At 38.3% G+C, this 14,330-nt stretch overlaps 1 protein-coding gene across 4 annotated transcripts in view; it reads right to left on the bottom strand.

Moving 5' to 3' along the window:
• The window catches only part of FBXO11 (F-box protein 11), a 100,922-nt gene that overhangs the window by 64,993 nt on the left and 21,599 nt on the right, over positions 1 to 14,330 (bottom strand). The gene's annotated exons all lie outside the window — the stretch shown is intronic.

Genomic DNA, 14,330 nt, shown 5'->3' with positions numbered 1-14,330 from the left:
TGTTATGATAGCACTAGAAAAACTAGCACAACAAGCACTCACAAAGTTTACTTATCTACATTCAGACTGATATATGTGACAAAGAGACTGTCTCCAACTGCCTGCCACTACAAATAATATGGCAATGAATACCCACGTACATATCCCTTTATGAAACTCTTACAAATATTCTGAGATGTCTAAAAATGAAATTACTGGATCATAAGACATTCACATACTTACTACTAGTTGAGTTCCAGAGTGGCAGCAGAGTCTACACTCACCACTAACACTTGGCATTACCTTCTGTAGGGGTTTCAGAAAGTCCAGAAATACTTTGAAACTCCTCTCCAACTGATGAGGTGAAGCTGTCTGTATTCCTCTCCATTTAAGCATTGGTTGAACTTAGTGACTTGTTTCTAATGAACAGGAAGTGGTGACAGTATGCAATTTGGGAAACTAGGAAATAAAAGACAGTAAGCTCCCTGCTTGCTCTCTCTTGGATTACTTGCTCTTTCTTGAATTACTTGCTCCGGAGAAAGCCACGTGCCATATCACCAGAAGAAGCCTTATCAATCCACTCAAGCAGCCCTGTGAAAAGGCTCAGGCAACAGAAAACTGAGACCTTCTGGAAACAGGAAGAAACTGACTCCTCTCGCCAACGGCTACGTGAATGAGACATCTTGAAAGCACATATTCCAGCCCTAGTAAGCCTTCAAATGACTACAACCCTGGCCAACAGCTTGACAGTAACCTAATGAGACTTTGATATAGATTAAGATATCTTAATCTGGGGTAATCTGTTATGAAAGATAACTAAATGCATCCAGTTTTCTGGTTTTTCTTCCCCTCAAACTAATAGATCTTATTTTAATTTACATTTTTTCTGACAATTAATGGTTTGAGCATGTCTTCATGAGTTTTTAACTTTGAGGTTCATCCTACATCGCCTGTTTAGAACCTTTGTGTATTTTTATATTAGGGTTGCTGTCTTTATCCTTTTGATGTTCAGGAGCTTCTTGAATCCTGCAGATGTTAAATCCCTTGTTAGATTTCAAATTTTGAAATCGTCTCTTCCCATTCTATCATGATGTCCCTTCAATATACGCATAGAACTCTGATATAAACAAGTAATTCTGATATAAACAAATTCATTCCACTTTCTGACACAAGTAATGTGCTTACAAAGTTCTGTAAACAGTCTTTTCCCACTACTACAAAGATAATCTTTCAACATTTCTATTACCTTATAGCTTACCTTACACATTTCATATATATTTTGACGTTTTTAACTTCCAAGAGCTCACTTACGTTCTTTGATGCTTCTTACTTGTAATCTCCAGCTCTGATTTCACAAATAATACTAATTCTTTTATCCCTCTGAATCTTAGTTTCTTTCACATTTTCTTCCTCCCGAACCATTTATGCTGCTTCCAAGTTACTTCCATCTTTCTGCTCTGGCTTCCATCTTTCCTGTTATAAGTTTTCCTCAATTGTCTGGTAATCTCTAGCTATCCATAAATACATTAGATACAGCACTTCTAAAATGCTGTTCAGAAATTCTGTATGAGGTTATGATTGGTAGGGTTTAGTGTATGTAGAGCTGCTGTTCTCAAAGTGTAGTCTGGGAATTCCTGGCAGTCATCAAGGGATGACTTCTGAAAAGTATTACAGTCAAAACTATTTTCATTATTATTATTTTTGTGTGTGTATGAGAGACGGAGTTTTGCTTTTCCTGCCCAGGCTGGAATGCAATGGTGCAATCTCGGGCTCACTGCAACCTCCGCCTCCCAGGTTCAAGCAATTCTCCTGTCTCAGCCTCCCCAGCAGCTGGGACTACAGGTGCTTGAACCACGCCTGGCTAATTTTTGTATTTTTAGTAAAGACGGGATGTCACCAAGTTGGCCAGGTTGGTCTAGAACTTTGACCTCAAGTGATCTGCCTGCCTCGACCTCCCAAAGTGCTGGGATTACAGGCACAAGCTATTGTGCCTGGCTTTATTTTCATTATTAATAGACATTAAGACATTATTTTTTTTTTTGCACACTTTCTTACAAGTACACAGTAGAGTTTTCCAGAGGCTACATACATGAAATGTGATATCACACACCCCAAACGTAGAAGCAGATATTATAGTCAGTTCCTGTTAAACTGGACATTAGATTCACAGATACGTAAAACTATTCCACTCTAAATGTTTTGTTTTGGAAATTAGTTATTTTTCACAAAAATCATGTCATGTAACATATGTAATAGATTACTGTTGCTTTTAAAGAGATATTTAAAATTTTTAATTTTATAATACAGTAAATATTGATAGCTATAACCCACAATAAAAAAAATCTACTGGGGCACAGGCCTCCATGACTTTTAAGTAGTTAAAAGGGTCTTGAAATTTTTAAAAGTTTGAGATCTGTTACTGTAATAAAGTAGGAACACAGTAAGTGTCAGTGTCACTACTGGTAAGTCTATGGACTTATTTTTAGACAGATTTTCCCAGAAAGTACTCTTCTAGCCTCTTCTTGAAAGGTGTAAATCTAGAAGCTATTATTCAAGGAGGCAGAGGTTTAAAGCACTGGGATTCTCAACTTTTCATATGTAGATTTTCCATTTAATCAACATTTTAGCTTTGAAGGTCCTTCCCTTATCTGTATCTGGTATTTCTCTCCCACAAAAAGCCTCAGTTTTCCTCCTTGATGGTAAAAAGGCAGATACCTAGTTGCATAGGACACAGAAAGGAAGCTAAGAAGTCTAATTGCTCCGGGCCGGGCGCAGTGGCTCAAGCCTGTAATCCCAGCACTTTGGGAGGCCAAGGTGGGTGGATCATGAGGTCAAGAGATCGAGACCATCCTGGTCAACATGGTGAAACCCCCGTCTCTACTAAAAATACAAAAAATTAGCTGGGCGTGGTAGCGCGTGCCTGTAATCCCAGCTACTCAGGAGGCTGAGGCAGGAGAACTGCTTGAACCCAGGAGGCGGAGGTTGCGGTGAGCCGAGATCGCGCCATTGCACTCCAGCCTGGTTAACAAGAGTAAAACCCCGTCTCAAAAAAAAAAAAAAAAAAAAGGAAGTCTAATTGCTCTTTTTAAAGTCTTACAACCAGTGTTACTGGGTTTTATCCTTGCCCTACACATGGCCTTCAAAGTTACTTGTCTCTCTAATTCCTTAGTCTTTCAGGATTCTTCGGCATGATTTGGCTTATTTCTTGTAGCTTTCATGTCTGCAGGCTTAGTTTCAACTTTATTGGGTACACTAAGTTAGTCACTACCATTCACTCACTTTTCAGTTTCCAAATTGTTGATTTATTTTGTCCCTCTTACTCTTTTCTCTGTTTTTCTGGGTTTATGTCTTTTAAAAATTATTTACTGTACCATGGTTTCAAGTAAAAACTAAGATGTATACGTGTTCAACTTACACATTTTCATTCCTTTACATTTACTCTGTGTCCCTCTGCTTTGAGTATGCCTATTAGAAGGAGCAGCTAGCTTGTTTTTAAAATATATAACTTTATATATTTAATCCACTGTAATTATATTTCTATTTTGTCATGTTACATTTATCTTGATTTTCCTTTACTTCCCATTCCTTTTCCTCTCACACTTTAACCCTCAACATACCATTTACTACCTGGGTCCAAAGGATAATTTAAAAAAAAATTTAGGTTATTTTACAAATAATTTTTTTTTTGAGACGGAATCTCACTGGTGTGATCTCAGCTCACTGCATTCTTCACCTCCTGAATTCAAGTGATTCTCCTGCCTCAGCCTCCCGAGTAGCTGGGACTACAGGCACGTGCCACCACACCTGGGTACTTTTTTGTATTTTTAATAGAGATAGGGTTTCACCGTGTTAGCCAGGATGGTCTTCGGTCTCCTGACCTCATGATCCACCTGCCTCGGCCTCCCAAAGTGCTGGGATTACAGGCATGAGCCACCATGCCCAGCCTATTTTACAAAAAATTTACAGAGACAGTGCAAGAAAACTTTTAAAATAAATTGTAATAGGAATTTAAATACAGCAAATACCTCTTTGTACTAAGAAAATTTTACACACAAACATCGTACAAAATTTTAAAAAGCTTTTTTTGAGACACAGTCTTGCTCTGTTGCCCAGGTTGCAGTGCAGTGGTGCAATCTCAGCTCACTGCAACCTCTACTTCCGGAGTTGAAGCAATCCTCGTGCCTCAGCCTTCTGGTAGCAGCTGGGACTATAGGCATGCACCAACATGCTTGGCTAATTCTTCTATTTTTTAGTAGAGATGGGATTTCACCATGTTGGCCAGGCTGGTCTCGAACTCTTGACCTTAAGCAATCCACCTGCCTCAGCCTCCCCAAGTGCTAGGATTATAGGCATGAACAACTATGCCTGGCCATATACAAAATTTAAAAAACATTGTCACAGGACTTTTTTTTTTTTTTTTTAAGCAAAAAGAGATCGTTCAGGTTCATGTTGCAAAATATTCCTGCTGAATGACTAACTGGATAAAAATACCGTATTTTCTTTTGTCCTTAAATCATCTTGTGCATTCAATTCTTAGGTCTTGAGAAAATACAAGATATGATCATCTGAAGAATCATAGTATGAGGCTTCACTTATATGCTCCATTTCACTATCATTTTATTAGAGTATAGAACAGCAATATCTAATATAACTTTCTACAATGATCAATATGTTCCTTATCTGTGTAGTCCAACATGGTAGCCAGTCACAGTAAAGTGAGAGTAACTGAAAGTTGTATTTTTCTCCTACATAACCCCTTAAAAGTTAGTGTGACAAGGAATGGAATTTTAAATTTTATTAATTTTAATTAATTTAAATATACATAGTCACATGGGGCAAGTGACTACCATATTGGACAACTTAAGTCTAGAGTGCTATTTCTCTTTGAATTTATCTGCTAAATTGTATGTCTCCTAAACTTCTTTTATACCTTTTTGAAGTAGGATGTGATATTTAAGCAATGCAATGAGAAAACTGAAAATGACTATTTACTACAACTTCCTTCTAGGAGATTCTACCATTCTTATTTTTGACTTGGGGGGGGCATAGTGTAAATAATTGATGAGTGATGATAAAATTCCCAGAATAGTAAAATATTTCAATATATAAGAAAATCAAGATTAAGATCCCATAATGGATGTTAGATTTATAAAAAAGGGCCTAGTGGACTCATATGGTAACTATAAGATAGAACAATTTTTTATTTTGAGATGGAGTCTCACTCTATTGCCCAGGCTGGAGTGCAGTGGATGATCTCAGCTCATTGCAACCTCTGCCTCCCGGGTTCAAGTGATTCTCCTGCCTCAACCTTCCAAGTGGCTGGGATTACAGGCGCCCGCCACCATGCCCAGCTAATTTTTGTATTTTCAGTAGAGATGGGGTTTCATGATGTTGGCCAGGCTGGTCTCAAACTCCTGACCTCAGGTGATCCGCCTGCCTCAGTCTCCCAAAGTACTGGGATTACAGGCATGAGCCACTGTGCCCAGAATGAAAAAAAAATTTTTTTTAAATAAATTTTCTCTTTGTTCTTCAGTAGATCTCTAAGAATACAAGTCACAAAATATTAACCCTTATAAACAGCACAAAAATGAAAATAAAAAACAAAAATTATCCTGATTGATCCTGATGGTATACCAAGGGATAAGCTTTCTTTACTTCCTTTTCATTCCCTTAGTTCTGCCAGTCTGGCAGAACTAAGACATCTATTTTATTTCTATTCCTTTTGTGGTTACTCAAGCTAAAAAAGAAATAAAGGCAGCAGCAGCAGCAAACATGTATAGAGTAGTACTAATTGGTGTTCTAATGCTTTATATGTATTTCACTTAATCCTCCCCACGACAACTATAAGAAGGTATTACTGTCATCCCCATTTATACCATAAGGAAATTTAGGCACAAAAAACGTGAAGTAACTCCTTAACGTCACACAGCTAGTAAGAAATAAGCTAGTCTTTCATTCAGGTAGTCTGGCTGCAGAGCCACAAAATAATTATTTAGCTTTGGTAAAATACCCTGAAGTTGGTCAGTATCTCTTTTTGTGCTATTGACTTTTTTGTGAACAAAGCAAGAAAGTAGCATTCCTGACTCAATAAACTCTTATTTTTTCCCCCAACTTTCTTGTTATTGTCTAGAGTTTTGATACTACTTTTAAAAAATATTATATATATTTGCAATCAAGTCAACTTGATTTATCAACATATTTTGCCAATTCTTTGTTTGCCACTGTATTCTTTTGTGCAATTCCTCCTTCCCTCTAGTTTACTATTCTTCTTGTTGAAGTACAATCTTTGGTTCTTGCATCAATCTTCTGTAAGTGAGGAGCTCTTCATTTTGTGTATTTCCTCACTTTGGGCCTCATTCTTGCTGACAGCTAATGGTTTAAATGAGTATAGAAGTCAAGGTCAACAGTTATATTCCTTATATATTCTGAGGAAAGAAGATCCCATATCTTCTGGAAGATACTGTTCTGGTAAATATGTTGTTAATGTAACTGATGTTTTGGTGTAGCGACTGTGGCATTTTTCATTTTGAAAAACTTTTATCTTCTATGATCTACAATTTCACTTTTCAGCATCGAGAAGAGGATTTTTAAAATTTATCCTGGTAAGTAAGTGTTCAGTAATGTGCTATTGTGATAGAAAAACTTAGTTCAAAATGAAACCTTCAAATCTGGAAACCTTTTAATCATTATCTCATTGAATACTGTTTTTCTACTACTCTAATCTCTCCTAAAATTTCTTTTGGATATTGAACTTACGTTTGAATTTCTCAATCTATACTTTTTTTCACTTCTCTCCTACCACATTCTTGGTGAATTCCTTAATACTATTTTCCAAATCACTGTTTCACTGACCATGTTCAGTCTAGTATAAATCTAATGACATCTTTCTTAATATAAGTTAATATAATTTTTTTTTTTTTTTTAAAGACAGGGTCTTGCTCTGTTGCCCTGGCTGTAGTACAGTGACACAATCATGGCTCACTGCAGCCTCGACTTCCTGGGCTTAAGTGATCCCTCCCACCTCAGCCTCCTGAGTAGCTTGGGCCCACAGGTGTGCACCACCACATCCAGCTAATTTTTCATTTTTGTACAGATGAGGTTTTGCTACGTTGCTTAGACTGCTAATTTTGGTTCTTTTATGGCTATTATTCCTTCCTTTACACCTCCCTGAGGATCTTAAACATATACTTTTAAATTGTTCTATTATTTACACTTATAGACTAAGGATTCACTTTAATATCAATTATTCCCACTCCTGCACAAAAGAAAACATACTGCAAACACTGTATCACGATTCCCTTTTTTCCCCACTAAACAACAAAACTTAGGAGTTATTTCTGTACAGTACACAGAAAACATTCTCTCTTCTTTCTGATGAAGATGTTGACTTGGTTATTTTAGAGTTAGTTTTTCTTGTATATTTTCAAATTTTTCCTTGGCAGGTTCGTTATAACTCCAAGTTACATGGGTGTGTGTGTGTGTGTGTGTGTGTGTGTATGTGTGTGTGTCTTTGCGTGCTTACCTCATCCTAAAAATTTTCCATTTTCTACCATCTCTCACCCCAGAATGAGGTCTTGTAATTGCTGCAGATGTCTCCTCCTGAAGATCCAGTCCCTAAGTCATGGGCAGGTAGGCCCAGCTTTTATCCAGGAGGCTGTCGTTGCCTCCGTCCACCACTCTGGACTTGTAATTTATATAAGCCATATCCCTAACCAGCAGTCATACATTCTTTTTCAGAATTTTCCTGATTCAGTCTTCTAGTTTCTGGGGTAAGAAAAACAGGTTGTTCATCTCCCTTCTTCAATCTGTCTACCAATATACAGTAGAGTTTTGGTCTCTATCCTGCAGATGACTTCTAAGAGGCATCTTCCTGCTTGCCACACAGATTTTGATAGACTCATGTATTAAGTTTCTATTTAACACTTTGCCTTCTTTTTTTTTGAGACAGAGTCTCACTCTATCACCCAGGCTGGAGTGCAGTGGCATGACCTCAGCTCACTGCAACCTCTGCCTCCCAGGTGTACAAGCAATTCACTGCCTCAGCCTCCCTAGTAGCTGGGATTGCAGGCGCCCACCACCATGCCCAGTTAATTTTTGTATTTTTAGTAGAAACAGCGTTTCACCACTTTGGCCAGGCTGGTCTTGAACTCCTGATCTCAGGTGATCCTCCCACCTTGGCCTCCCAAAGTGCTGGGATTACAGGTGTGAGCCACTGTGCCCCACCTTTTTTTTTTTTTTTTTTTTAAAGGAATGAAAAGTCTCAGCCGGGTGTGGTGGCTCAGGCCTGTGATCTCAGCACTTTGGCAGACAGGGCAGGTGGATCACCTAAGCTCAGGAGTTCAAGACCAGCCTGGCCAACATGGTGAAACCCTGTCCCTACTAACAATACAAAATTTAGCCCAGCATGGTGGGGTGACTGTAATCTCAGGTATTCAGGAGGCGGAGGTTGCAGTAAGCCAAGATTGTGCCATTGCACTCCATGCAAAACTCCGTCTCAAAAACAAATAAATAAGAGAAAAATCTCCATCCCAATTTTTCTATTTATTCAGTTCCTCTCCCTTTTCTCCAGATAACGCATGTTAAGATTTCTTTGTCCATTCTTTCCAAGTCTGTGCGTGTACAAAAACATATGAATATAAATTATGTAGCCCCAGAAATTTGCCATTTTTCTTACAGCTGCATGGTATTCCATTATATGGTTTTTCCATAATTTCTTTGACTAATCCCTACTGACGGACATCTGGATTCTCACCTTCTGCTATTACAAACCATAGTACAAAATAATCTGATACATGTATCATGTGGCAAGTGTGCAAATATAAGATAAATTTCAGAAAATTCAACCTGTTGGGTCAGTACATTTTTACTCTGGCAGGTAACGACCAATTGCCTTCCACAGGGGTTATTTCAGTTTGTATTCTCAATACCAATGTATGAGCAGCTCTTCCCCCAAAGCTATACAACCAACAGAGTATGTTGCCCAACTTTTCTGTTTTTGCCTAACAGGGGAACTATAATCATTACAGTTTTAATTTCTCTTACTGTGAATGAGGTACTGGCCTCATTAGCTTAAAAGCCACTCATATTTAATTTTCTTTGCATATCTATCCATATCTTTGCTCACTTTTTATGGAGTTGTGACGTCTTTTTCTTGTCGAGTTTCCAAGTACTTCTTATATGTATATTAGGAAAGCTACCCTTTGTGATTTAAATTACCACTAAGTTTTGCTAATTCCTAGCTGTAAATAAGTTTTGGTTGCAAGTAAGTTTTGCTGAAACTCTATATCCACTGAACAATTCCCTTTTCCCCCTTACCCTAGCCACCACCATTCTACTTTGTTTCTAGGAGTCTGACTTCTCAAGATATCTCACATAAGTGGGGTCATGCAGTATTCGCTTTTTTGTGACAGGCTCTCACTTAGTATAACAACCTCAAGGTTCATCTGTTATATCACGTGACAAAATTTCCCTCTTTTTAAACTTTGAATAATATTTCACTGTATGTATATACATTTTCTTTATCCATTCAGAGAATGCCTTTTTTTTTTTTTTTTTTTTTGAGAAGGAATCTCACTTTGTCACCCAGGTTGGAATCTCAGATTGCTGTAACCTCTGCCTTCCGGGCTGAAGAGATTCTCCCACCTTAGCCTCCTGAGTTGCTGGGATCACAGGCACATGCCACTATACCTAGCTAATTTTTTGTATTTTTGGTAGAGTCAGGATTTTGCCATGTTGTCCAGGCTGGTCTCAAATTCCTTAGCTCAGGCAATCCACCCAAGTTGGCTTCCCAGAGTGCCCTGCCTGAGAGTGCTTTTTTTGGTGTAATAGAATTTATCAATTATTTAATGATTTCTGGATTTAGTCAGTTTAAAAGGTCTTCCCCATACCAAAATTATAAAAAGACTTCTATTTTCTTTTAGTACCTTCATAGCTTTATTTTTTTCATTGATCTGTTTGGTATTTATGTGAAAAACATCTAATTTCATTTTTTCAGTTTTCCTGGCTCTTCTTCCTTACTTTCTCTTATGAATTTTGGAATCAAAATGTCCAGTGTTTTAATTTATAAAATTAAAAAACATTGTGTTGTTTCATTTGTTGAAGCTTGTTTTGTGTCTTTAACATAAATATTTACTGCTATGAATGTATTTCCATTTCTCCTTGTATTTTTGGTAATTTCTGCTTCACCAAGGTTGCTGTTATGTTATCTGAAATACTGCTATTCAGTTATTAAATTTTCATTGTATCTTTTAAGAAATCACTCTTCATTGTTTTTTAATATGAACTCCATCTAGTATGTTAAAATCATGACACTCCTAAATTCTTTTCATTTGCATTTGTATCTTATACCTTTTCTCTTTTAAAATATCAATCTTTCACAATCACTGTCTTAGGTGTGTACCTTGTATAAACCATAGAGTGGGTTTTGCCTTGAATATAATCTAAAAATATTTTCCTTCTAAAGGTGAGTTAAGCACATTCCTATCTTTTGTCAAGGACATGTTTGGGCTGGGTGCAGTAGTTCACAAGGTCAGGAGTTCAAGACCAGCCTGGAAAAGACACTGAAACCTTGTCTCTACAAAAATTCAAAAATTAGCCAGGCATGGTGGCGGGAGCCTGTAGTCTCTGCTACTTGGAAGGCTGACACAGAAGAATGGCTTGAACCCAGAAGTAGGAGATTGCAATAAGCTCACACTGTGACACTGTACTCCAGCCTGGGAAACAGTGAGACTCTGTCTCAAAAAAAAGGGGGGAGAGAGAGAGAGAGAGAGAGAGAGACAGAGACAGACAGACACACACATGTTTGGTCTTAGGGCTACTGCGTCTTGTTATGTATATGGTTATATACAAATATTTTTTTCACTAAGTGATGTTTTATTTTTAATGGATTTGCAGTTCTTTCATTATTTAGGAAGGTTTATAGCTTTGTTCTAATGGTTACCTTCATAATTTCTTTTTTTAAAATTTTTTTATTGGATTTTAGGTTTTGGGGTACATGAGCAGAGCATGCAAGACAGTTGCGTAGGTACGCACATGACAGTGTGCTTTGCTTTGCTTCTCCCCTTCACCCACATTTGGCATTTCTCCCCAGGCTATCCCTCCCCACCTCCCCCTCCCACTGGCCCTCCCCTTTTCCCCCCAATAGACCCCCATAATTTCTATCTCTTTAGACAACACATACTATTTTCCTCAATATGAATAATGTTTTAAAATGAATAGCATTATCTTGAGTGCTTTAGTTTTCTTTGTTATTTTAATGTTTCTTTTAAAGTGCTGGATATGTTTATAATTCTAATACTTGAAATATAAACTTTAAAAGAATGTGATGTTTAAACATCTTTTTCAACCTCAGTTATTACCATAGGGCAATTCCTTCTCTCAAATTTTATTAGTTTGATCATTTCTATATCATCAGCATATTAACATCATGTTCTGTCATTATGACTGCCACTTTTTAGTCTTTTTTTTTTTTTTTTTTTTTTAGACAGTCTCACTCTATCACCCAGGCTGGAGTGTAGTGGCATGATCTCTTACTGCAACCCTTTATCTCCTAGGTTCAATCATTCTGGTGCTTCAGCCTCCTAAGCAGCTGGGACTACAGGTGTCTACCACCATGCCCAGCTAATTTTTATGTTTTTGGTAGAGACGGGGTTTCACCATGTTGGCCAGGCTGGTCTCAAACTCCTGGCCTCAACTGATCTGCCCACCTTAGCCTCCCAAAGTGCTGGGATTACAGATGTGAGCCACCACACCCAGCCCCCATTTTAGTCTTTATGTCTACATATAAATTCAGTGTGTAAGCATGTCTGTCAGCTTAAGTTTATATTCTAGTATTTTCCTCAAGAAGGCTCACATAAACAATTATTCTCTGAGTACTATTTTTTTCTTTTTTCTTTTTTTTTGGTTCCTTTTTTTCTCTTTTTTGAGTACTATTTGTTCCTTAAGAACAATGTGACTAGATATAAAATAGTTAGCGCGCACTTTACTTTCTTATAAATGTTGTTCCACTCGTGTTAATGTTGTGGAGAATCTCTAAGTACTATTTTTTTTTTCTTGGTTCCTTTTTTTCTGAGTACTATTTGTTCCTTAAGAACAATGTGACTGGATATAAAATCTTTAGTGCGCACTTTACTTTCTTATAAATGTTGTTCCACTCGTGTTGAATGTTGTGGAGAATTCTAAGGCCAGGCAGATTTCAAAGTCTTATAAATGACTTGGGGTGGGGTAGTTAGAAAGGTGTCTGGCTGTCCAAAGGAAATCTTTAAGATTTTTCTGGTCAGTTTTCCCTGGCACAGATGCCCTTTCAATATGTAAGTTTCCACTAGTTAGTTTTTCTTCAATTGTGTTTTTAACCACTTGTTCTGTTGTGATGTTTTGTTTTTCTTCTATGGGGGTTTCACTTCTAAGTTTGTTGGATCTACTGTATTTTCTAACACTTAATAAAAAACTTGGCCGGGCGCGGTGGCTCAAGCCTGTAATCCCAGCACTTTGGGAGGCCGAGGCGGGTGGATCACAAGGTCAAGAGATCGAGACCATCCTGGTCAACATGGTGAAACCCCGTCTCTACTAAAAAATACACAAAAAATTAGCTGGGCATGGTGGCGCGTGCCTGTAATCCCAGCTACTCAGGAGGCTGAGGCAGGAGAATTGCCTGAACCCAGGAGGTGGAGGTTGCCGTGAGCCGAGATCGTGCCATTGCACTCCAGCCTGGGTAACAAGTGTGAAACTCTGTCTCAAAAAAAAAAAAAAAAAACAAACTTACTTCTATATTTTAAAATCACTGTGTCTCTTAGCTGGAGTGCAGTGGCACAATGTCAGCTCATTGCAACCTCCGCCTCCTGCCATCTTCCCACCTCAGCCTCCCAAGTAGCTAGAACTACAGGCATGAGCCACTACACTCAGCTAATTTTGTATTTTAAGAGACAGGGTTTTGCCACGTTCCCTAGGCTGGTCTCAAACTCCTGAGCTCAAGTGATCTCCCTGTCTTGGCCTCCCAAAATGCTGGGATTACAGGCATGAGCCCTCATGCCCAGTTTTCTGCTTTCTTCGACTTCTTTCCCAAGTTCTCTCAACTCACATTTTATCTCCTTCTGTTGTCCTGCCATCTCTTTTCTGAGTTCTTACCATTCCTGCTTTGCAATCTTCTTTTGTAGAACTATTTACAGCTTGACTCAAGTCTAAAAAATAGATGGTGAAATAATGGGTCACAATTTTCATCTGCTCTGTAGCAACACTTCACTATTGACTGTTCTTAGTGTTTGGGAAGTTTTGCTGCCATATCAGCTTCTTTTGTATTCTGCATAACAGAATAGACTGGATTTTCCTGAAGCAGCTATTTACAGATTCCTGGGAATGGGAAGGGATGGAAATACAGGCTTCACAGTAAAAAGAATCTCTACTCCCTTGATGCTATAAATAATAGAGTATGTGCTTTTCTGCCACTCTCTAACCAGTGCCCTGTGCATTGCCTTCTCCTGTATCCCCTGATCTAACTCATTTCTTTCTTTCAATCAACCTCAGATCTAGCTGCCACCAAAATGCAGATTTTTGTAAACACCCTTATGGGGAAGACCATCACCCTCAAGACTGAAGTCTCAGATACAACAGAAAATGTAAAGGCCAAGATCCAGGATAAGGAAAGAATTCATCCTGATCAGCCAAGACCGATCTTTGATAGCAAGCAACTGGAAGATGAACATAATTTATCTAACAACATTCAAAAGGAGTCTAGTCTTCATTTTGTGTTGAGACTTGGTGGTGGTGGTAAGGAAGAAGTCTTATACCACTCCCAAGAAGAATAAGCACAAGAGAAAGAAGGTTAAGCTGGCTCTCCTGAAATACTATAAGGTAAATGAGAATGGTAAAATTAGTTGCCTTAGTCAGGAGTACCCTTCAGATGAATGTGGTGCTGGAGTGTTTACAGCAAGCCACTTTGACAGATACTATTGGGGCAAATGTCTGGCTGACTGCTTCAACAAACCAGAAGATAAGTAGTTGTGTATGAATTAATACATTTTTTGGCCAGGTGCAGTGGCTCATGCCTGTAATCCCAGCACTCTGGGATATGGGTAGATTATCTGAGGTCAAGAGTTCGAGACTAGCCTGGCCAATTTGGTGAAACCCCACCCCTACCAAAAATAAAAAAGTTAGTTGGGCCTTTGTAGTGCACACCTATAATCCCAGCTACTTGGGAGGCTGAGGGAGGAGAATCACTTGAACTCCGGATGCAGAGGTTGCAGTGAGCGGACATCACGCCATCGCACTCTAGCCTGGGTGATAGCGAGACTCCCACCTCAAAATAAATAAATCACTTTTTAAAAAAAAATACAGAGAAAAGCTAGTTCCTGTACATG

The sequence above is a fragment of the Callithrix jacchus genome, chromosome 14, assembly GCF_049354715.1.
Source record: "Callithrix jacchus isolate 240 chromosome 14, calJac240_pri, whole genome shotgun sequence".
In the NCBI taxonomy this organism is placed as follows: domain Eukaryota; kingdom Metazoa; phylum Chordata; class Mammalia; order Primates; family Cebidae; genus Callithrix; species Callithrix jacchus.
The sequence above is the reverse complement of the archived record's forward strand: the minus strand, read 5'-3'. Positions and strand labels throughout refer to the sequence as shown.